Source organism: Stenella coeruleoalba (assembly GCF_951394435.1).
Source record: "Stenella coeruleoalba genome assembly, chromosome: 18".
NCBI classification, from domain to species: domain Eukaryota; kingdom Metazoa; phylum Chordata; class Mammalia; order Artiodactyla; family Delphinidae; genus Stenella; species Stenella coeruleoalba.
The window spans coordinates 53,370,979-53,397,071 of NC_137164.1; the positions used below are offsets into that span (position 1 = coordinate 53,370,979).

The window sequence follows — 26,093 nt, forward strand, 5'->3', positions numbered from 1 at the left end:
GGGGAGTTGTGCCTTGCAGGTTTTTTAGCTGAAATGCAGTTATACTGGAGCTACCTTGACATGGTTATATAATGTGGTGGGTAGGGTGGGGGTCTATACTCTTCCAATTAGAATCCTCCAGACTTGCCCAGACCTTGCTGGTTCTATGTCTTGACCTGTGGCCTTAACAAGGGTCTGACCCTTCCCTTGCTTACACAGGTTTTACTTCCTTCTGCCTCACACTTCCTTTCCTGTCTACCTCTTTCCCAGTCCATTTCCTTAAGTCCATGCCCCCTTTTGACTAGGTTTTTTTTTTCTTCTTCTTTTTCTTTTAGGTTAGAGAGGAAGGCTGCAGGGGGTTTGAGTGGGATGGAATTCCTGTACTCCTGGCTGATATAAAACTTCAGAATTGTGCTCTGGCAAAATCTTTTCTCTCTGTAGAGCAGCACCTTGCTACAGAGAAATTTCTAGGTATGTTTCACAATAGTTAGTCTTTCCCTCCCAGGTCCAGAGTAATGAGGGGATCTTTCTTGGGGGTAAACACCACAAGAATCTGGTGGGTCCCTGGAGGAAAAGTCCATGAGAATATGTGAGGGCCCCTAGGAGTTTCTCACTACCACTCTAATCCACAGTCAGCCTCCAGCAATTCATTCATGTAAGCAGTTGCTGTATGTCTCTCTCTAAATGTACTTTTCTCCTGGATTTTAGAGTGAAGGTGTTCCCTGCAACCTAAGTTCTCTTATAAACCCCCTAAAAGTTGCTTTTTCCTGTTTGTCCAGTCTTTTCTTGATGTAGGGATAGAAATAACAATTTCTAAAGCTCTTTTCATATCTAAGCTGATACCAGAAGTACTTCTCAACATTTAAACTTCAGTTTGATATAAGGTTTATTCTTTGTCCTTCTCATCTTTACCTGCACACACTTCCTGGGTTATCCCATCTATTCCATCATTATAAATACTATCCAAATTCTGGACCTTCCCACATGCATAACCCATTGTAATATATCTCCTGAGATGTAAACTCATAGAGTCTGCTACCAAATAGTTTTCATACTAATGTGTCACACAGGCAAACTCAAGTTCAACATCTGTAAAACAGTATTTGAGTTAAAATCTAACCTCTATTTCCCCCCAATATTCCTCATTTCAGAAATGTCATAGGAACCTATAAAATAGAGTAAGTAAAACACCTATAAATCATCCCCCACCATTCCTTCTTTCTTTCATTATCTCTGACTTCCATACTATTTGTCACAGTTTGGGTTTTCTAGAACAGACTGTGAGACAGGATTTAGCATCCAGGATGTTTATCAGGGGGTGCCACTGAGATCATCCGTCATCTGTGGAGGACTGAGCAAAGAGAGAAGTGCAGCTATAATGCAGGCCTGACATTCTCAACCCAAACCACGGGAATACAAGACTTTATAACTCTGACTTGATCCGTCACTGAATATGGACCATCCCTAAGAGTGTGACCTTGGAGGAGGTGGCTCTTTGCACTTGAAACAACCCATGAAGAGGATAAAGCTGAAGGCCATCTGCTGACAGCATCCTCCACAGCTGGTGCAACACGTCTTTCTTTAAGGAAGGCGGACAGAGTCTGTGGGGCCCATCACTATGTCCGTCACAATCTCCAAAAGCAACCATTGTTTTAGTCACAAGACTGACACAGACTAGATGTTCAACAAACTCTTATAAGATTTCAAAAGTAGATTTATCTCAAATCCATATTCCCTACCATGCTAATCCAAGCCGTCCTTCATATAAGACGGTAACAGTGCCTCTCTGAACGGTCTTCATTCATTTCTGCATATCCTATAACCCATCTCTGTACTGTAGCCTGAGGATATATATATATTTTTCTTTTTGCAGTACGCGGGCCTCTCACTGCTGTGGCCTCTCCCGCTGCGGAGCACAGGCTCCGGACGCACAGGCTCAGAGGCCATGGCTCACGGGCCCAGCCGCTCTGCGGACGTGGGATCCTCCCGCACCGGGACACGAACCTGTGTCCCCTGCATCGGCAGGTAGACTCTCAACCACTGTGCCACCAGGGAAGCCCCTGAGGATATTTTAAAAAATATAAGTCCAGTCATGTCACTCCTGTGTGTTAATCCCCCAGCATCTTCTCTTTGCACCTGGAATGAAGTCTCAACTACAAGTTACTTTTCCAAAATTTCGTCTTTCTTAATCAGTGTGCCCTGCCATCCTTCTTATGCTGTTCAAACACAATAGGTTCTTTCCTAACTCAGCACGTTTGCCCTTATGCTCATGGCTTCCTGAAAGTCTCTTCCTCCTGTTAACACTGCTGCCCCCATCTCCTCCTTCAATTCTCACCTCAAGAACTGAGCCTCAGATTAGTTTACTAACTTGTCCAAAGTCACAGGGCTAGTAAATGGCACAACCAGATTGGGAGTACAGGCCAATTTAATCCAGGTTTCACCCACATACGTATTATGGTAAACTACAATTATGCCAAATAAATAAGAAAAATATTTTAGTGCCTTTTTATAACAATATTTTTATACTAAATAACATGAACGACAAAAAGGAGTTCAGTATGTTTTTACTATGTTTTGAATGGTTGTGTCAGTCTGCATTTGCCATGAGTATTCTATTTTCATGACTTTATAAGCTCAAGTAATATTTCCAGAAAAATAAAGAACCTGGCTAAATGTCTAGTCTGCTAGTTCACATATAATACATAGAATAAAATATTACAGGTTACCTTCTTAAGGCTGGGATTTTACTTTTGCATTGTTAGTGGATGTTTTTCATTCTTTCACCATCTGAACATCCTTTACGTATTTACATTTTCCAACTTGTGAGTCTCACTTTAAGACAGAAGCTACACACTTGCTTTCGCAGAATGCTGTGCACTTATGGCACAGGCATGTGACCTGTGTCAGCCAATCAGAAGCCTACACTAGAGATTTCAGTCTGAAGGGGAGTGGCATGAAGAAAGAGCTGTTATCTATAGCATCAACTGAGGGAGGGGGAGTTAGAGACATTCACTTGCAGAGGAAGAAGAGGGAGACATGCCCCATGCACAGCCATGATGAAGCTGGTTCTGTATGATCTTAACAGAAGGCAGCCATGGAATTATTTGCACACAGTTTCTGGCTATGCATTCTATAAACCTAATTTCCTGCACTTCCAAAGGGTTCCCCACTTTATCTCATATCCTTTAATACATTTATCTTCTGCTTAACTAGGCTACAATAATTTCTGTTGCTGTTAAGTATGAACTTTGTTACACTGGTAAAGATTTTTATAGTTTTTTGTTTCTTTTTTTTACATAATAAGTAAAAAATAGGGCTATAACTGAAAGGAATTATCACTAGAGGAAAAATCTCATTTTCTTCAGTAGGTCTTCATTAACTATACAAATTTCTGTTAAATAAAATATTTTAAAGTACATTAATTAGTCAAATTCTAATCCTATCATTAATGTAGTTATATAAATTTAGAAACCAATGGTAAATACATAAAAATAAAGAGTAATACATAATTTTCTGTATGTTAAGATGGAAAAGTAGCAGCAAACCCGTAAGGTGACATAGTCAAGTGAAATGTTTTATTATAAATATATGAAATTTATATCTTTTCTCATAGCACTGACAAAAAGCTATTTTCTTTTTAAGTTTTTAACCTGTTATAATTAACAGAAAACTCAGGTTAACCTTAGTTTTGTGTCCAGGGTCTGTTTTTCTACTTAGTGTTCAAATAATTAATAATGAAATATACCTGACTAATCAACCTTCCAAATTAATGTGCATATTTCACTCTATTATCTTCTATAAAAACAAAACATAGTGTTTTAATTATTCTGTGCACATTTTCAGTGTGCACAAATTTAACAGAATTCCTAGAATCTGATCTCTTCTTTGAAATCTTTGGAATCATTTAATTAAGTTCTTGAAATCTTAAGTTAGAACTCATTCACAGAACTTTCCTTTTCACTTTCGATTTCAGTGACAGATCATCAAAATACTTCACTTCTTCCTTTACCTTAAAAAAAATACTGAAGTAGACACAGCTAAGAAGAGGACTATTTTCACCAGTAACTTTTCTCCAAACATGAGCCTAAATTCTAAGCTAACATTCAATCTTATTGAAAAATGGATTAAATAACAAAAGTAATATCATAAACTTAATTCTGCATGTAAATATGTGCATGGTAAATCTGTGCATATTTGTCTTTAACATTAATAAAACCAAATCACATTTAAAATGTATAATCTATTTAAAATAATGATTACATGGTTATATTTTAAAAAGTACTGTATTATTTCCTAAGCTGCCAATATGCAATGAAATAGTTTTCTCACTCAAATTTACAATGCATATATTAATAAAATTTATTTTTACGTTGTATTTGAAATGATAATATATTTTTAAAACAAATATAAAGAGCTATCTACGTTTGTTGTATCAATAACTAATACTCTTCAAAATTTAAGTAATATTTTAAAAACGATTATGTTTAGAATTATACCTAAAAGCAAATATTTTCTAAATCATCTTTAATTCAGAGTAATTGGTGACATCAATTTTAAACCTAGAAAAACAAGTAGTTTTAGTGTGAAATACTGTTTTCAGGGAAAAGAAGGAGGCAAGAGAAATTTATTTTGCATAACAGATATTCTATTAGGAAACCTCCATCTGAAGTTGAACTTATTTTTGTAGTCAACAACTGCAATTGAGTTATCATCTAAACCCACACTGTTGTTCCTCTGGGTGTGTAACACACACACAAATAATATCATTTCAAATAAAATCTGAAATAAAACTTACCCTAATCTCCCCAATCAGAAATGTATCCATTTCTCTCCTCTTCACTGACTTTACCCATGAAACTCTCACATACTCCATTTGTACTAGGTTATTTTGGTATATGTTTCATCCAGGAGAATTGTGTGTTCCTCTGCAGTCACTAGCAATTTTTATATTTTCACAATAACAAGCAGCCATGTACAACATAATTCTGTATATGAATAGCTGAGACCTGTGGGTTTCTATAAAGTCACTCCAGGAACAGCGTATCTTGTCCTTAGACCATACCTTATTTCAACTTTATTGCTGTGCTAATATCATATTTCTACTTTCCAAAAGACCTATTTACAAGCTGCAAGTCAACATAAAATTAAACACTAAAAAGCTTTAAGGGACTACTTACCCAACCCTAGGGTAGTGAAGATCTTCAACATGAGAATCACGAAGCTGGAAGAGAAAAAAACAGTTATATACGTGTGTGTGTGTGTATATATATACATATACAGACACACATATATATATTCATATATATACACATATATATTTATATGTTTATATATAATATATGGCTTTCTAGAGCAGAACATGACAAAAATCAAAAACAAATACTTCAGTTTAAAAACTGCAATGCTAGCTGCAGATGAATGACTAGATCTAAAACTATACCAAAAATGCTTAAATATTCACCAAAAAGAAAAGATGCCAAAGGAAAAATAAGATAAAATAGAGAAAATTCACTGAATAGCCAATTCAAGTTGCTAACTAACATTAAAATGTATTCAAAGTCACAATTAGTCATAGAAATAAAATGAGGGTGAAATATCAATCACATCCATTACACTGGGAAAAGTTAAAACAGAAAAATATTATTAGTGAGTGTGGGAATAAAGTAACATGGGCACTTTTATTTATTGCTGGTGGACACTTAAAAGGTTATATTTTACAAAAAGTATCTTGCAACATATATTAAAATACAAAAAAACCCTCACACATACACCTACATACCATGTATCCATTATTGGGGATATATTCATAGAAGTCAAAAGACAAAGATGCAAGAATATATGTAAAATGATCATTACCATGCGATTTCAAATAATCATTTAACGAAGTAAATGAAAATAAATGCCCATTAATACAATACAGGCATGAGTAACTATGTTACAACCATACTGTACACTGTAGTTCTTATATTAAAACTCAAACAAGTAACTTGAAGGATTTTTATGAGGAATGGCTGAATAAGAAAAATAAGATAAAGAGAAGTATCTATAATCTAACCCTTGTTGGTAATATTTTTTGAAAACTAACAATGGTGAAATTCCTGTATGTATGTGTGCATGTTGAAAACGTAAGACACTCTATGGATTCCACGTACAAAGTGTTACAATAAACGCAGTAAAGGGCTTACACAATCAGAGAAGCTGCTAGTAACTTTATGAGCCTGAATCCCCTAGCCAGCAGTCCACAAACACTCAGGAGAAAGCAGCTGTACATTTTATATCTTTCTACAAGTCTTTCTACACCTGTAGCTAAAGAATAATGGCCTCTGTTACTCTTCAATCTTCCAAATAGCATGCAAGAGCCTCTCACTGGTAGTCTCTTATCCAGAATCCATATGATAAATGCAGATCTTAGCTTCTCCCCTAGAATCAGCAATTGTAAGTGCATAGAAATAGCACAGAAAGATAATCATCTGGATTGGGGTAGGGGGAATGGTGATTAAGGGAGGAGTCAAGAAAATAGGAAGAAATGGGAGAAGGGTTAATGTAAAGAGGAAAATATTTGCTACAAGAAAATCCCATATGTCTTTACATAGTATAATCTTTTTTACCTAAAATCATTTATACACATATATATAGACACAAACACACAATATACATAGAATGTGTGTATTTAGACATACAAGTGTTTAATAAATTTCTTAATATATTTACTTTTTAATCAATAGAATTAGACTGAATTTCAAGTATATCAAGTATATATTGTCAGGCAAAGCAAATGAATTTCAGATTAACGCCTACAGCATGATTCTATTTTGCAAAAAAGAGACCACCATACTTTGAAAAATAAAATGTGTGTGTTAATGTGTTATGGCTATGTTTGTGTGTGTGTGTATGCATGTGTATGTGTGTGTGTGTGTGTGTGTGTGTGTGTGTGTGTGTGTGTGTGTGTGTATACCAGAGAAAAGAAGATATAGTAAGGTATAAATCTTGTAAATATATCAGTAATAAAAATTATGGGTGCAGCTATGAGGTCCAGGTGTAGCCAGAGAAGCTGCCGTGGTGCAGCCACTCGCGGAACTGGCCACTGCTGTTGCGGCTCCCGCACTTGACAGGTTCAGTTAGCATGGCTCCCCTCCTCCGCCTGGCTACCCTCCTTTAACTTCTGGACTGTAACTTAAAATGAAGCTATTCAGCCTTGCTCAGATGTGTACCTGGAAAGTGGAAAGCTGTGGGGCTGACAGGGTTTTGGTGCTCCGGCAGGGTGTCAGGTCTGTGACTCTGAGGTGAGAGAGCTGAGTTCAGAATACTGGTCCACAAGAGACCGCCCAGCTCCATGTACTATCAAATGGTGAAAGCTCCCCCAGAGATCTCCGTCTCAACGCTAAGACCCAGCTCCACTCAACAGCCAGCAAGCTACAGTGCGGGACACCCTAGGCCAAACAACTAGCAAGACAGGAACACAACCTCATCCATTAACAGAGAGGCTGCTTAAAATCATAATAAGGTCACAGACACCCCAAAACACACAACTGGATGTGGTCCTGCCCACCAGAAAGACAAGATCCAGCCTCTTCCACCAGAACACAGGCACCAGTCCCCTCCACCAGGAAACCTACACAACCCACTGAACAAACCTTAGCCACTGGGGGCAGACACCAAAAACAATAGGAACGGGCTTCCCTGGTGACAAAGTGGTTGGGAGTCCACCTGCCGATGCAGCGGACACGGGTTCGTGCCCTGGTCCGGGAGGATCCCACGTGCCGTGGAGCGGCTGGGCCCGTGAGCCATGGCCGCTGATCCTGCACATCCGGAGCCTGTGCTCCACAACGGGGGAGGCCACGACAGTGAGAGGCCCGCGTACCACACACACACACAAAAAAAATAGGAACTACGAACCTGCATCCTGAGAAAAGGAGACCCCAAACACAGTAAATTAAGCAAAATGAGAAGACAGAGACACACATAGCAGATTAAGGAGCAAGGCAAAAACCCACCAGACCAAACAAATGAAGAGCAAATAGGCAGTCTACCTGAAAAAGAATTCAGAGTAATGACAGTAAAGATGATCCAAAATCTTGGAAATAGAATGGAGAAAAAAAAAAAAAAAAAGAAATGTTTAACAAGGACCTAGAAGAACTAAAGAGCAAACAAACAATGATGAACAACACAATAAATGAAATTAAAAATTCTCCAGAAGGAATCAATAGCAGAATAAATGAGGCAGAAGAACAGTTAAGTGACCTAGAAGATAAAATAGTGGAAATAACTACCACAGAGCAGAATAAAGAGAAATGAATGAAAGGAATTGAGGACAGTCTCAGAGACCTCTGGGACAACATTAAATGCACCAACATTCGAATTATAGAGGTCCCAGAAGACGAAGAGAAAAAGAAAGGGACTGAGAAAATATTTGAAGAGATTATAGTTGAAAATTTCCCTAATACGTGAAAGGAAACAATCAAGTCCAGGAAGTGCAGAGAGTCCCATAAAGAATATACCCAAGGAGAAACACACCAAGATGCATATTAATCAAACAATCAAAAATTAAATACAAAGAAAAAATATTAAAACCAGCAAGGGAAAAACAACAAATAACATATAAGGGAATCCCAATAAGATTAACAACTAATCTTTCAGCAGAAACTCTGAAACCAGAAGGGAGTACCAGGACATATTGAAAGTGATGAAAGGGAAAAGGCTACAACCAAGATTGCTCTACCCAGCAAGGATCTCATTCAGATTTGATGGAGAAATTAAAACCTTTACAGACAAGCAAAAGCTAAGAGAATTCAGCACCACCAAACCAGCTTTACAACAAATGCTAAAGGAACTTCTCTAGGCAGGAAACACCAGAAGAAAAACATCTAAAATAACAAGCCCAAATCAATTAAGAAAATGGTAACAGGAATATACATATTGATAACTATCTTAAATGTAAATGAATTAAATGCCCCAACCAAAAGACACAGACTGGCTGAATGGATACAAAAACAACACCTATATATACGCTGTCTACAAGAGACCCACTTCAGACCTAGGGACACATACAGACTGAAAGTGAGGGGATGGAAAAAGATATTCCATGCAAATGGAGATCAAAAGAAAGCTGGAGCAGCAACTGTCATATCAAAAAAAATAGACTTTAAAATAAAGACTATTACAAGAGACAAAACAGGACATTACATAATGATCAAGGGATCAACCCAAGAAGAATATATAGCAATTGTAAATATTTATGCACTCAATACACAAGGCAAACGCTAACAGCCATAAAAGGGGAAATCGGCAGTAACAAAATCATAGTAGGGCACTTCAACACCCCACTTTCACCAATGGACAAATCATCCAAAATGAAAATAAATATGAAAACACAAGCTTTAAATGATACATTAAACAAAATGGACTAAATTGATATTTTTAGCACATTCCATCAAAAAACAACAGAATACACTTTCTTCTCAAGCACTCATGGAACATTCACCAGAACAGATCATATCTTGGGTCACAAATCAAGCCTTGGTAAATTTAAGAAAATTGAAATCATACCAAGTATCTTTTCCGACCACAACGCTATGAGATTAGATATCAATTACAGGAAAAAATCTGTAAAATATACAAACCCATGGAGGCTGAATAGTACACTAGTAAATAACAAAGAGATCACTGAAGAAATCAAAGAGGATATAAAAAAAATACCTAGAAATAAATGACAATGAAAACACGACGAGCCAAAAATTATGGGATGCAGTAAAAGCAGTTCTAAGCAGGAAGTTTACAGGAATATAATCTTACCTCAAAAAACAAGAAACATCTCAAATAAACAACCTAACCTTACACCTAAAGCAATTAGAGAAAGAAGAACAAAAAACACCCCAAAGTTACCAGAAGGAAAGAAATCATAAAGATCAGATCAGAAATTAATGAAAAAGAAATGAAGGAAACAACAGCAAAGATCAATAAAAGTAACAGCTGGTTCTTTGAGAAGATAAACAAAATTGATAAACCACTAGCCAGACTAATCAAGAAAAAAAGGGGTTAAGACTCAAATCAACAGAACTAGAAATGAAAGAGGAGAAATAACAACTGACACTGTAGAAATACAAAGGATCATGAGAGACTATTACCAGCAACTCTATGACAATAAAATGGACAACCTGGAAGAAATGGACAAATTCTTAGAAAAGCACAACCTTCCAAGACTGAACAAGGAAAAAACAGAAAATATACAGACCAATCACAAGCACTGAAATTGAGACTGTGATTAAAAATCTTCCAACAGGGCTTCCCTGGTGTGCAGTGGTTGAGCGTCCGCCTGCCGATGCAGGGGACGCGGGTTCGTGCCCCGGTCCGGGAAGATCCCACATGCCACAGAGTGGCTGGGCCCATGAGCCATGGCCGCTGAGCCTGCGCGTCCGGAGCCTGCGCTCCGCAATGGGAGAGCCCACAACAATGAGAAGCCCGCGTACCGCAAAAAAAAAAAAAAAAAAAAAATCTTCCAACAAACAAAACCCCAGGACCAGATGGCTTCACAGGCAAATTCTATCAAACATTTAGAGAAAAGCTAACACCTATCCTTCTCAAACTCCTCCAAAATATAGCAGAGGGAGGAACACTCCCAAAATCATTGTACGAGGCCACCATCACCCTGATACCAAAACCAGACAAAGACGTCACAAAGAAAGAAAACTACATGCCAATATCACTAATGAACACAGATGCAAAAATCCTCAACAAAATACTAGCAAACAGAATCCAGCAGCAGATTAAAAGGATCATACACCATGATCAAGTGGGGTTTATTCCAGGAATGCAAGGATTCTTCACATAAGCAAATCAATCAATGTGATATACCATATTAAGAAACTGAAGGAGAAAAACCACATGATAATCTCAATAGATGCAGAAAAAGCTTTTGACAAATTTCAACACCCATTTATGATAAAAACCCTCCAGAAAGTAGGCATACAGGGAACTTACCTCAACATAATAAAGGCCATATATGACAAACCCACAGTCAACATCGTTCTCAATGGGGAAAAACTGAAAACATTTCCTCTACGATCAGGAACCAGACAAGGTGTCCACTCTCACCACTATTATTCAACATAGTTTTGGAAGTTTTACCCACAGCAATCAGAGAAGAAAAAGAAATAAAAGGAATCCAAATCAGAAAAGAAGAAGTAAAGCTGTCACTGTTTACAGATGACATGATACTATACATAGAGAATCCTAAACATGCTACCCAAAAACTACTAGAGCTAATCAATGAATTTGGTAATGTAGCAGGAAACAAAGTTAATGCACAGAAATCTCCTGCATTCCTATACACTAATGATGGAAAATCTGAAAGAGAAATTAAGGAAACACTTCCATTTGCCACTGCAACAAAAAGAATAAAATACCTAGGAATAAACCTACCTAAGGAGACAAAAGACTTGTATGCACAAAACTATAAGACACTGATAATAGAAATTAAAGATGATACAAACAGATGGAGAGAGATACCATGTTCTTGGATTGGAAGAATCAACATTGTGAAAATGACCATACTACCCAAAGCAATCTACAGATTCAATGCAATCCCTATCAAACTACCAATAGCATTTTTCACGGAACTAGAACAAAAAGTTTCACAATTTGTATGGAAACACAAAAGACCCTGAACAGCCTAAGCAATCTTGAGAAAGAAAAACGTAGCTGAAGGAATCAGGCTCCTAGACTTCAGACTCTACTACACAGCTACAGTAATCAAGACAGTATGGTACTGGCACAAAAACAGAAATATAGATCAATGGAACACGATAAAAAGACCAGAGGTAAACTCACACACATATGGTCACCTTATTTTTGATAAAGGAGGCAAGAATATACAATGAAGAAAAGAGAGTCTCTTCAATAAATGGTGCTGGGAAAACTGGACAGCTACATGTGAAAGAATGAAATTAGAACACTCCCTAACACCATACACAAAAATAAACTCAAAATGGATTTAAGACCTAAATGTAAGGCCAGACACTATAAACCTCTTAGAGGAAAACACAGGCAGCACATTCTATGACATAAATCACAGCAAGATCCTTTTTGATCCACCTGATAAGAGAAATGGAAACAAAAACAAAAACAAATGGGACCTAATGAAACTTAAAAGCTTTTGCACAGCAAAGGAAAACATAAACAAGATGCAAAGACAACTCTCAGAATGGGAGAAAATATTTGCAAATGAAGCAACTGAGAAAGGATTAATCTCCAAATTTTACAAGCAGCTCATTCAGCTCAATAACAAAAAAAACAAACAACCCAATCCAAAAACGAGCAGACAACCTAAACAGACATTTCTCCAAATAAGACATACAGATTGCCAACAAACACATGAAAAGATGCTCACCATCACTAATCATTAGAGAAATGCAAATCAAAATTACAATGAAGTATCACCTCACACCAGTCAGAATGGCCATCATCAAGAAAGCTACAAACAGTAAATGCTGGAGAGGGTGTGGAGAAAAGGGAACCCTCTTGAACTATTGGTGGTCATGTAAATTGATACAACCACTATGGAGAATAATATGGAGGTTCCTTAAAAAACTAAAAATAGAACTACCATATAACCCAGCAATCCCACTACTGGGCATATACCCTGAGAAAACCATAATTCGAAAAGAGTCATGTATCACAGTGTTCATTGCAGCTCTATTTACAATAGCCAGGACATGGAAGCAACCTAAGTGTCCATCAACAGATGAATGGATAAAGAAGATATGGCACATATATACAATGGAATATTACTCAGCCATAAAAAGAAATGAAATTGAATTATTTGTAGTCAGGTGGATGGACCTAGAGAGTGTCATACAGAGTGAAGTTAAGTCAGAAGGAGAAAAACAGGGCTTCCCTGGTGGCGCAGTGGTTGAGAGTCCGCCTGCCGATGCAGGGGACACGGGTTTGTGCCCCGGTCCGGGAAGATCCCACATGCCGCGGAGCGGCTGGGCCCGTGAGCCATGGCCACTGAGCCTGCGCGTCCAGAGCCTGTGCGCTGCAACGGGAGAGGCCACAACAGTGAGAGGCCTGCGTACCGCAAAAAAAAAAAAAAAAAAGGAGAAAAACAAATACCGTATGCTAACACATATATATGGAATCTAAAAAAAAAAAATTCTGAACAACCTAGGTGCAGGACAGTAATAAAGACACAGACCTACTAGAGAATGGACTTCAGGATACGGGGAGGGGGAAGGGTAAGCTGGGGCGAAGTGAGAGAGTGGCATGGACATATATACACTACCAAATGTAAAATAGCTAGCTAGTGGGAAGCAGCTGCATAGCACAGGGAGATCAGCTTGTTGCTTTGTGACCACCTAGAGGGGTGGGATAGGGAGGGTGGGAGGGAGACGCAAGAGGGAGCAGATAGGGGGATATATGTATATGTATAGCTGATTCACTTTTTTATAAATCAGAAACTAACACACCATTGTAAAGCAATTATACTCCAATAAATATGTTAAAAAAAATCAAACACAGAGAAACACAAAATCTAAAAAAATTTAAAAATGTCACCAATGCATTAAAAAAAAAACACTGTACATTTGCCCTTAGACTGTTAGATTTGTGTTCTAATGGCCATAATATATTATACAACTGTCAGTATTAGTACTAAATATCAAAAGAAATTCTATAAATCTTATAGTTTGTCAACATATATAACATAATACAAAGACTGTGACTACATCAGCTGCTTTCCTTAATGAAGTATCTATAAGCCATAGTCACCATTACTTTAAAAAACAAACTCATTTGTACTGAGGTAACCACACAAGTTTTTTGTACATGGATTCGTTTAAAATTTCATGCAAAATGTCTAACTCTGACAGCTGAGACTGAAAAGACATACATGGATTTTCACCAACAGCTATGCTTGACTTTTTTTGATTTGAAAATTGATGATGTAATGCCCACTTAAACAGATAAAGGTTAACAGCTGAGCCAGGTGTCTTTACATGTTAATACTGGAGAAAATTATAGATGAACCTCAGGAATGAAGCACCATGACTGTCATTAGTGTTCACTCCAGTTTCAGAGAAAATGTGATGTAATACAAGTTTCTGCAACTAAGCCAGTCCTGATACCACTTTTGTGAATATGTTTTATTCACCTGAAAGTCACAAAAGAACTGCATTAAATGCAGCTGTGGTTCAAAATGATGATCTATTTTTATATACTACATACTATGCACATCGTGCATTAATACATACCCATGCACATACATTTTAAATTATATATATATGTATATATGTTGACAAATAAGCTGCTTTTATAGGAAATACATTGTTACAACACTGAACATAGTCACTTCGGTTCAGTCGTTACATATATATGTGGCTGTGTGTATGTGTGCATGTGTGCACATGTGTGCAGTATGGTGTGAATCCATTTATCTCAATATATTATAAATTAATATAATTTTGAAAACCCAAAGAATAACATTTTTACAGTGTTAGTATTTTATATAAATTGGTGCTTTATAAAGTGGAAATAAACATATTTTCCTAATTTCAGCTTCTATCTAATTTATGGTAATGTATCAGAAACCCAAACGTTGCAATTTTAATTATTTTCTGTGTATGTGATAATCTATTATAAAGTGTTGAATCAAAATAGTAACAATTAAGCAAACAGTTATTCTATTTTACAAAAAGTAACGTTGAGAAACTTAAGAACTATCATAATATTGAGAACAAAAGTCTGAAGATCTAAAGAAAGTTCAATCTTCTTACGCGTCTTTCAGGAAAAGTAACACGACAAGCCAATCACAACCCAAAAATCAGGTGAGAGAAGCACTCCTATTTTTACTGTTGATTAAAATTATGTTAAATGCTATTAACAAGTGTTTTATTTATAAAATGACAAATTAAAATATCTAGATAAGGTGCTTCACGCATGGGAGTTATAAAACAGTGCTCATCTCAATACTTTTATGCTAATTTGAGTTCAGATAGAGTTCAAAAGAAAGTGATTTATGATCATGAAAAGATATTTGCCTCCGAAAGATTTTAAATACGTTTTCCAGCCTAGAGAACTGCTGTTTATTAGATTAATGGTGAGTTTTGTGACACTAAGCAAGCAGATGGACATTTACTTTTCTTGTTGACATTTTAAAAATGGTAGTTCCTGTGAAAATATTGGAAAAGGATTATTGAAACCAAGATGTAAAACCAGGTGTAGTATTTTGTGTAGTTTCTCTTATTACATTACTTGCAATCGCCCTTTCTCTGCTTCCCTGCATCTCGAAATACTATCAGTGTTTATGATTAATAATTCCTAAGTAATTATAAAGTTTTAAACAATTTCAGCCATCTATGTGCACATAATTTATTACAAATACATATATAACATATAAACGTTTTTCTTTTTTTTTTCTTTTATAAGGGAGACAGAATGAGCAGTGAGGGAAATACCGAGGAGGGGCTCATACTGCTAAAGAAAAGGTTAGCAGCTGTGTAGGTGCAGGTGACCCATCCAGAAGGGAGACCTCACATGTTTGGCCAAGGGGCAGGAAGTCACTGGTGAGTTCTATGATTGATTGAGGTCTGTTCTAGCAGGAGAAGGAAAGGAGAAGTTGTGTTACAGACCAGAGTATTTGGGCTAGAAGAGAACTTGGATGTCCTTTCCTTTTAAGCATATCATCAGGGGTAAGGACCCTGGGCTGGAGTCAGGGGACCTGGGTTCTTGTCTGGGTTCTGATATGAACTAGCTCTGTGACTGAGGTCCTCTGGGCCTCAGTTTCCTTATTTGCAAATGGAGAAGGCTTGGCTCCCTGGTCTTTGAGGTCCCCCCTGGCTCTGACGTTATTCCTAAAGCAAGCAGTATTTGCATTTTCTAATATTTCAAACCCAACTTGTCTTTCTGACTGGATCTGATAGTTGTAGTAGAGACTGGATACAGCCACATTGAAAACCCTCTTAAAAATAGAAACCTCGCATAGACATCGTTGACCCACATCAAACAAAAAAGGGGGGGAGGGGAGGGAGAATAATAAAAGCAAAATTAATGAAACTAACACTGTGGGTGAAATTAAGGCATCGGCAAGGAAACAGACATGGGGAAATGTCTAAGCATTAACAATTGATTTATCATTTTTTAATAAAATAAACTAGTAAGGATAAGGATATTTTCAAGGCAACATCCCAAAGGCACATGAAGGCACTGCTCCACAATGAAATAATGCATGAGCAAATACACCTTTCTAAATACAAATTACACACTGAGGTTGACGAAATGTAATGTTTTAATGTATCTTTTTATATTTTATGAAGAAGACCTGAAGAAATTTCTATTCCTATCAAAAAGAAAGGAATACATTTCAGTATAAAATGTATCAATATAATCCTGGTTGAGTTTCTCCAATCAACGTTCTACCATCTTCTTCTATAGCCCTGACAGAACATCACATTCTTTTTCCATAATAAGCAACTCCTTTCACAGTTCTTCATTCAATTATCTACTGAGATTCTGGCTTCCTTTTCTTTCAAGTACATTCTAATATAAAACAAGGCAAATCACCCAAAATAAAGTCACTAGGGATGTTTTCAGTGATCTTATTTGCAATCCAGTTTGCAGAGCTGAGTGGATTCTCTCCTATCCTTTAATACAGGGGTCCCCAACCCCCGAGCTGCGGACCGGTAGTGGTCCTCAGCCTGTTAGGAACCGTGCCGCACAGCAGGAGGTGAGCGGTGGGAGAGCCGGCGAAGCTTCATCTGCCGCTGCCCATCGTCCCTCATCGCTCGCATTACCGCCTGAACCATCCCCCCACCCCCTGCCCTGTCCGTGGAAAAACTGTCTTCCAAGAAACCGGTCCCCGGTGCCAACAAGGCTGGGGATCACTGTTTTAATAGCATTCCTCATACTTTTACAACTGACATAAGGCTCAAATCAACTAAACAATCGTCAGTGAGTACCTATGGAAAGACAAGGAAGGGCGAAATTTAGGAAATAAGGAAATCAATTATTCACCAATTTGGTTGTAGATTTGGAATCCACATGGAACCATAAATGAAATTTTTTTGTATAGTAATATGTAAATACTTTTACTCCATGCTTGGACAGTTCAGAAGACAACACAAAGCAATAAATTCTGCTGGTAAAGGTATTACAATATGTCTTCTACCATTCTACCTGCAAATATTGAATGCTAGATTCATTTTTTAGGGTGAAGGCTATAAGTACAATATTTTACAGTTTTCCCCATTTTTCTTTACATTCTAAAATGAATTCTGGTAACCCACTTCAAATTCTACCTTTTGTTATTCTTTGTTTCTGTCTTTCTTTCTAGCTGCATTGGGTCTTAGTTGCTGTGCGCGCTTTCTTAAGTTGCGGCGAGTGGGGGCTACTCTTCGTTGTGGTGCGTGGGTTTCTCATTGTGGTGGCTTCTCTTGTTGTGGAGCACGGGCTCTAGGCAACGCAGGTTTCAGTAGTTGTAGCATGAGGGCTCAGTAGTTGTGGCTCGTGGGCTCTAGAGAACAGGCTCAGTAGTTGTGGTACACAGGCAGCATGTTGGATCTTCCTGAGCCAGGGCTCGAACCCATGTCCCCTGCATTGGCAGGAGGATTCTTAACCACTGTGCCACCTGGGAAGCCCTCTACCTTTTTTAAAAGCTTCAATTTAATTTAATGTTACTATTCTTATTTCTAGTACAACAGGCAGATATTAATAGAAGTGGTTCCAGGGTCCAGAATCCAGAAACAAAAAATAAATTAAGATAAAGAATTAGGGAGAAACTGTATGGGGTAAAGAGGGCAGACAGAAAAATAAGGAGCCCTACTTCCTTATATTAAAAATAAAATAAAATGTATCAAAGCTTTAATATAAGTAACCAAAAACTTACAAGAAGAAAAAATATGGAGGTTAAAAAAACAATAATCTTTGGGTTGTGAGAGGTTTTCTAAGCTAGTCATAAAAAGCATAAGCCATTAAAGGAAAAAATAATGCATTCTGACTATATTACATTTTTACATATAAAAGAAAATTCATATAAAAATAAAAATGCAAAAGACAATGATAAATGTATTTATAATATATGTGACTAGTGAAAAGCTATTTCCTTCATATATAAAGAAGTTTTACAAATCAGCATGCAAAAGAGAGATGTAGGAGAACAATGAATAATCGGCTATAGGTCTGATTAAATGCAAACTGGAAAGAGTTCCAATTTATTTATAGAGAATAAATAAAAATTCCTTTTTTATGATGATATATCTTCACCTACAACCAATTACAGTAGACACAGTATTAAGTTTTATGTATTCATAAGTAAATTCCTTTTTCATATTATACCATTCCCTCTGCTACTATTCACTCATTTATTCATTCAACAAACATTAATGGCACACCTAAGTGCACTAGACACTGGTCTGGCAATTGAGAACAACTGCAGTAAACAAAAAGTTCCTGCTCTCAGAGCTTACATTCTAAAAGGAGAAGTAGAAACAAAACCAACAGACAAAAAAAACCCCCAAATACAATAAAATGCCAGAGAGTTATCAGTATTTCATAGCACTTACACTGGAAACATTAAATAAAATAAAACTCACAACAGGCGGGTTATTTTGGATAGAACAGGCAGAGAAGGCATCTCTAAGGAGTTGCCTTACAGATCAGACACTTGAATAACGTGAAAAGCTGTATCATAAAATATGTGAAAGAATTATATTCCAGCCTTAGAAAACAGCAAGTAGAACATCTCTAAACTGGGTGTTTTCTGGTAACTTAGAAGAACAATAAAGATGTTGATTAGACTGAAAGAGAATGAGTGAAGAAAATAGGGTAGAAAAATGACAAGAGATAGGCAGCTAGAGGCCAGTCCTATAGGAGCATCAGAGATTATTTTTTTAGTTTTGTCAACAAATGATGAATGTGTGTGAGTGAGTGAAGAGAGAGAGGAAGGAGAGATCAGTTAAGTATTACTCTAAGCATTTTGGAGCTTTGGAATGAACTGTCGATTAGATTTCTTACTGAGATCAGCAATGACAGGGGAGGAGAGGGTTTGTGAAGGATGATCAAGAGTTTGATTTTGATGTTTCTCCTATTAGATAGTTGATTTTGTATGAACAGTGGATCAATAGAAGATCTGGCGAGACCTAGGGGCTCGAAGTGTAAATGTGAGAGCCATTAGTAAATTGAGAGTGTTTAGAACATGGAACCCCAAGAGAACACACTGAACAGAGAAGTCCTGATAGCTAATCAAACTCTGAGGCCCTGAATTTAAAACTATCAGCAAAATAAACTGAAAAGGAGTGCCCACTGAGGGAAGAGGTGAAGCAGGGCAAGTTATCCCAGAAGCCATGAGGAAGGAAGTAATCACCTCTCTCAGTGTTGGTGTGTTTTATGGTATAATTTCTTATAATTCATGATATTTGTTATATCAAGCAAATTAACTATAATACAAGTTTACTTTATTCTTTCTTCCTCACATCCTTCTGAGAATTATTTTTGCAGATATTTCGATTTAGTCTTTTGAGGAAGTGTATGTTTTTTTCCATAGTTGCAACTAGTAAAGCTGAAAATGTTTCTGCCAGTTGTGATTTTAACATTTTTATGTACTTGAGTGAATTTTAAAAATATTTATCCAGTTAACTGGTTCTAAAAAAAACTTCTGATAGTAATTCAAGACTATATTTAATTGACATTGCTAGTTTCTTCAGGTCTAGTTCATGTAGAACCACAAAAAATTATGCATAAATTATTTGCAAATGTTATACTTTATTTCTACTCAATTTGATAAATTTGTTTTAAAACTGTATTTTTATCCCTGTCAGTTTTCCATATAATACTGAATTTTAATCATAATTCATTATTGTTATAGCATGACTAATGTATTATTACTCTAAAAATAAAGTCATGAAAAACACGTTTTTAAACAATAAAAAATATAAGTAAAAAGAATAAATGTATACCTGGGACACTGACTCTTGAGTTTTACAGTTTACACTACTGTGAGGTACGATAACTCATATACTTTCAAATTCTACGAAACCTTCCATCCTAGAGTGACTCTTGGCATAATATAGAAATGAATAATCAATGGTGCATTCTCCAAAGCTTAAGTCTATTACAGAACAATATTTTTTCTCATGATGTGACATCAGTCTCACTTTCTTAATCAACCTATGGAACTAAAACACTTTCCATATCATCTACTGTGAATTATTAATAAAAGTAAGGTTTTTCCTTTAAAAATGGACAATAAATTTCATACATGTAACATAAAAATAACTATATCCCTTTCAATATTAAGATATGTCAAATTAAGTCAGCCTTATCCAGACACATAAAGAACTTAAACACTGACAGTTTGTGGGAATAATTTGGCAAAATGAATACCAACACAAACAGCAAAATCATGGGCACTGTGATTAGGTATAAATATTATCACATCTCATTTCTTTTTCCCTCCCAAAGTAAACAGTTTTTAATCACTTCCTGACAAAGAAGGAGCCAAATATTTCTCTCGGAATTCTGTATTTTCTCCTTCAACGATTCAAAGTTGTTGGGTACTTAAAGTGTTGTTAAGCAGTGAGTGAGTACAAATGACACAATCCAGGGGTCTCTTGCTGCTGCTCCTATTACTGCTGCGAAGGAGTGGTCCCACAAAGTCGACTGGCCTGGCACGTGCTAGGGTGTGCTTTCCCGAGTAGAATGCAGACTTTCAGCAAGAAGTTGAGCAGCCACACTCAATTCTCAGTGCGGCAGTGGGAATTGGATGCCCAGGACAACCCTCTTACTCCTCACTTCTAGGACTGTGCACAGCATCCAACAAGGCATCAGCAACTGACCAAATAGGCCTTAATGTTCCCCTCAACTAAACTTTATCTTCCTGACTCTGGGCCCCTGTCCTGCCTTTTCTTAGAGCACTTACTTTAGGAAACTTAAAATTGTAAATTCTTTCCTTTTCCCTTTGAAATGGAAGTTTTTTTCCCAGCCTCTTGCCAGCTTTTCAGCCCAGAGCTGTCTTTCTCAAGGACTTGAGCTGTCCTTTGGAAATGTAATTATCAAGTGGAATCTAATAAAAAAATGATACAAATGAACTTATTTCTAAAACAGAAACAGACTCACAGATCTTGAAATCAAACTTATGGTTACCAAACGGGGAACTCTGGGGGGAAGTGACAAATTAGGAGATTGGGATTAACATATACACACTACTATATATAAGATAGATAACTAATAAGGACCTACTGTATAGCACAGGGAACCTTACTCAATTTTCTGTAATAACCTATATGGGAAAAAATCTGAAAAAGAATGTGCGTGTGTGTGTGTGTGTGTGTATATATATATATATATAAATATATATAAACTGATTCACGTTGTTGTACACCTGAAACTAACACAACATTGTAAATCAACTGTACTACAATAAAAAAAAAAAAGAAAAAGGTAGACTCCCACTCTTCTTCAGAGACTGGGAGGGGCACTAACTTCAATAAGCAACAATTAGCAAACAGATGGCTTAATCCCAACCACTAACCTCCTCCCTAATGTCCTCCAGTACTCTTTCACTAGCCCATCTAGTGCTTAAAAGCCTTCCTGCCCTATGTTTCAACAAAGTCGATTCAATCTATCTCCTTCTATTGCAATAATCTTGATAAAAATCTTCTTTGCCTATTTAACCTATCCAGTACAATTTCTCTTTGACAGTACACAAATTATTCCAATCCTCTTTTCATTTACCTTTTCTCTTTTTCTCCTCCTGGTATCAATTTAAACAGTTTCTATGTTTCTTAGGATACAAAATGTCTCAAAGCTTCTTTCCAGGCTCATGAAACACACACACACACACACACACACACACACACACACACACACACTCCCCCCCCCCTTCACAACCGTAGCTTCCAAGATTATCTCCAGAGAGTAAGGAAACCTAGAGCTCCTACACCAGTGGTTATGGTGATGTAGTGCCTTACTGTGATAGCCATGGTCTGGAATCACCAATTTTAGAACGTGGCCATTCCAGAAAGCTAACAAAATAACAATAAGAAAATAAAATTCATATACTCAACTAATTAAAATAGTATGCATTTTTTAACTTAAATTATTGGTAGCATGCAACCATTCCTTTAATAAAACTGCAAAAGTATTATTCTTAGTGGTTAAATATATTACCTTTTGATTAATTGCTCAGGATATATTTTCTGAAAAGTTATTTGGAAAAATTAATGAAACATTAAGATTCTTGCTGGAAATGGATTTCCAGGAAAAATATTAAATGATTCCTTATTGGAAAATGAAAGTGCCTGTCATCCCATGACCTCAGGAGCATTAAGTATTGTCATTTATGAAATATCTGGACTTCTATTTCTAGAACTATAAATAACAAACTAGATATCAAAAAAAAAAAACCTCCTGCAACAAAACAACTAAAATAACTGACTAAAATATGTACCTGAACTTATGAAAATATCCTCAGGAAATCACACTAAAGAGAAGCTGAAAACCAGAACATCAAGAAGGCAGTGACCACTGAAGCTGTCTTGAAGGGATCTTACCTGTCCTCAGAACCAAGGAACTTCTATTTTATTGGGTCAGTAGGATAGGAAACAAGACCTTGCGCAGGTCTTCACATGGAGAATTGAGGCCCAGATGCCACTTCCATCCCCATTGCATACATCAAACCAGAACATACAGTGCCACAACTCAGGGGCTGAGTGGACCAGAAACAAATCTCCCCCACTGACAGAGGAAGGAATAAGGATGTTTCTGTGGTTTGGCTTGAGCTCTAGAAGTATAAGATTCTACATTGAAATTTACAAGCATCAGCCCATTGTCAAAAGAACTTGAGTTTATGATTCCTGAATGACCCAGAAAAACACAAGCCATGGAAATTAACATTATTTTCTGGGTATTAGTAGCTCCGAAGTGGCTCAAACAAGAAACAAAATTCCTTGGCGTGAACCACCTTACGCCCAAGACAAACTGCATTTCCACAGATAACATGATACTGACCTCACCAAATTTATAAATTATATAAAGAAATACACCAACCTGAGTGAGAAGCACCAGGAAAATAATCTGTGGATTAGGACCCCCGAAATCCAGATAAAGTACATTAAGATATAACCATAACATGATTAAATAAATTTTAAACTAAAATTTCTACTAAAAATACTGGAAAGATTTATATAAAAACTGAATTTTGGGGGCTTCCCTGGTGGCGCAGTGGTTGAGAGTCCCTCTGCCAATGCAGGGGACATGGGTTCGTGCCCCGGTCCGGGAAGATCCCACATGCCGCGGAGCGGCTGGGCCCATGAGCCATGGCCGCTGAGCCTGCGCGTCCGGAGCCTGTGCTCCGCAACAGGAGAGGCCCGCATACCACAAAAAAAAAAAAATTAAAATTAAAAAAACCCTGAATTTTGGGAAATAATAAATATATAAAGATTGGAACAAAAGTTTAGTTGCATGGATTAAATGAGAATTTAAATTTTGCTGAAGGAAATGCTAGATAACTGGAAGATGTATGAATTAATCAACAATCAGTACATGGAGAAAAAACAAGGAAAGTGTCAAAGGCAGTTTCAGATGTCCAGGGATAAAATCAGTAAATTTTATCTCAACATGTATCTAATAGAGTTACCAGAAGATGACAGTAAATGCCGGAATAAGAGGTAATGTTTAAGAATCTTTTTTAAAGATAACTAAAAGCATTTCTACTCTGATTCAGGAAGTAAAACTAATAGCAAATAGAATTATAAAGATGCGGAGAAAAGGAAGGAACCATATATAACTGGAAAACAAGCAAAAAAAAAAAAATTAACAGAAAAGAAAGGCCACTTTAAATTACGACAGGTAAATGGTTCACACCAGAAAAATATTGAAAGCCCAGAAGACAATGAGAAAATACTCCCATTTTTTGGTTGCTTTTTCGGCCCCGCGGCATGCAGGATCTTAATTCCCCCACCAGGGATCAAACCCACGTCCCCTGCAGTGGAAGTGCGGAGTCCTAACCACTGGACTTCCAAGGATTTCCCAATATTCTCAATTTTTTGAACCTATAGGGAAACACTGTGATATTCTATCCAGATCCCACTTTAAGAATGAATGGTCTTTTACTCCACTCGCTGTAAATGCTGTCACTTGACAACTTGCAGTTATCAGCCTTCCTCAGGAATCGCCCCTACAGAGGAGAGCTGCCTCCACCCAAATCAGCACCCCTTCCTTAGGGCAGCTGGGGTCCAAAGACTGATCCTTTAAGAGAAGGAAGGCTCAGCTTTCTCACTCGACTCAGAATAACTCTGAAGGGTCATCCTAGCTTCAGAGGTCCATGGGTTCAATGGTGGCCCTATTTGAAACTGTAGCTCATCCTAACATACACCTTTGCCTGATGCAGCTTCCTTCCCTTCCCCCGCGTTCCCTAAAAATCGCTTGCACTAAAAATCTTGGTGTCATATTATGCTCCAGGGAACTTGACTAGTCATATAACCAAGAAGAAAAGAAGCAAATAACCGACAATTCACAATGAAATTATATGCCAATAAACAAATAATAAACCCATAAAATTTTCCACTGACAGATGGTAAGCTCCCAACAACAAAAAAAGTCTAAAGAAAATTCTTTAGAAAGAAAGAAAACGAACCCAAGATCAGGGCTTCAAGAAAGAAACTTGAACAAAGAAATGGGTAATCAAAACTTTATCACTGACTGACAGCATAAACAAAAGTAAAAGTAATGGACAATTTTGGTGGAAAATAAAACAAGTTGGAATTAAAACACTGGACAATATTAACATATGTAATATGAGGGGATATTAGGAAACACATTTTTCTAAGAACGTTGTTACTATAAGGGATTAGAATGAGAGCAGCAACAAGACTTAGTAATAATGATAATAGACTATTAAAAACAATTTATATAAATGCATTTGAGAATGCTGATAATTTGGACAACATCCTAATTAAAAAAACCTTTATCTGAAATTGTTTCAAGACGACACAGGAAAGTAAACTGACTCATTACTGTTTATACTGTGGTATAACCTTGATTAAAAATGATTGTTAGTATACAAAAGAAAATTATAGCCCAAAATTATAAAAAATAGTAATGGAAAATTACTAAGAAAAATATATATCAACCAAATTCTACAGTGCTCAGACATTTCTGGCAACATTGTTTAGCCCAGAAATGTACGATATATTAACATTAGGAAATACATTTCAGAACATTCACAGATCAGAAGAGAAAAACATACAACAGATGTAGAAAAAGCATTATACAAAATTCAACACAAACTCATGAATAACAAAACAACCACACCATCGCCAGCTCTAAATAAAAATCAAGATGCCACTAGATAATCACTAGGATGTCTATAATCAAAAAGAGATCATAAAATGTGTTTATGAGGGTATGGAAAAACTGAAGCCCTCATACTTTGCTTGTGGAAACGATGAAGCCTCTTTGAAAAACAGTCAAACGGTTTCTTAAAATGTTAAACATAAACTTAAAACATAACACACCAATTTCTCTCGTAGGTATCTAGCCAAGAGAAATGGAAGCATACATCCACAGAAAGGCACAGATATGCAGTGTGCGGGAGAACTAGTCATCAATTCAAAAAACATGAACAACCCAAATGTCCATCTATTAGTGTATAGATAAATAAAATGTGTTATATCCATGCAATAAAATACTGTTCAACAATTTAAAATAATAAAGTACTGATACATGCTACAAAGTGGATGATTGCAAAAACATTATGCTAAGTAAAAAAGTCAAACACAAAAATCACATATTGTATAATTCTATTATATGAAGCTTCCAGAAAAGGCAAATTTTAGAGACAGAAGATTAGTGTTTGCCTAGGGAAGGGATGGGAGTGGGGTCTTTTTCAGGTGATGGAAATATTATAGAACTAGATTAATATATTTAGAAAACTCAAGTTAACTATTTGCAGTAGAATTCTTAAATTAGTGGTTTCCATACTTACAGGGAACAATACTATTACTCAACACTATTTATTACTCATTTAAAAGGAGGTAAAAAAAGGCAGTGGGGTTATTCTTTTAAAAATTTATATGCAAACTGGTTACACTGGTTTGTAAAACAGAAATCAGAAAATTTTATTTTCT

At 36.7% G+C, this 26,093-nt stretch overlaps 1 long non-coding RNA gene across 1 annotated transcript in view; it reads right to left on the reverse strand.

Annotated features, from left to right (window-relative positions):
* Positions 1-26,093, reverse strand: part of LOC307176828 — a 229,751-nt gene that overhangs the window by 156,973 nt on the left and 46,685 nt on the right. Inside the window, exon 2 of the long non-coding RNA XR_013824917.1 lies at positions 5,157-5,200. This is a non-coding gene — a long non-coding RNA (uncharacterized lncRNA). The remainder of the gene's footprint in view (positions 1-5,156; positions 5,201-26,093) is intronic.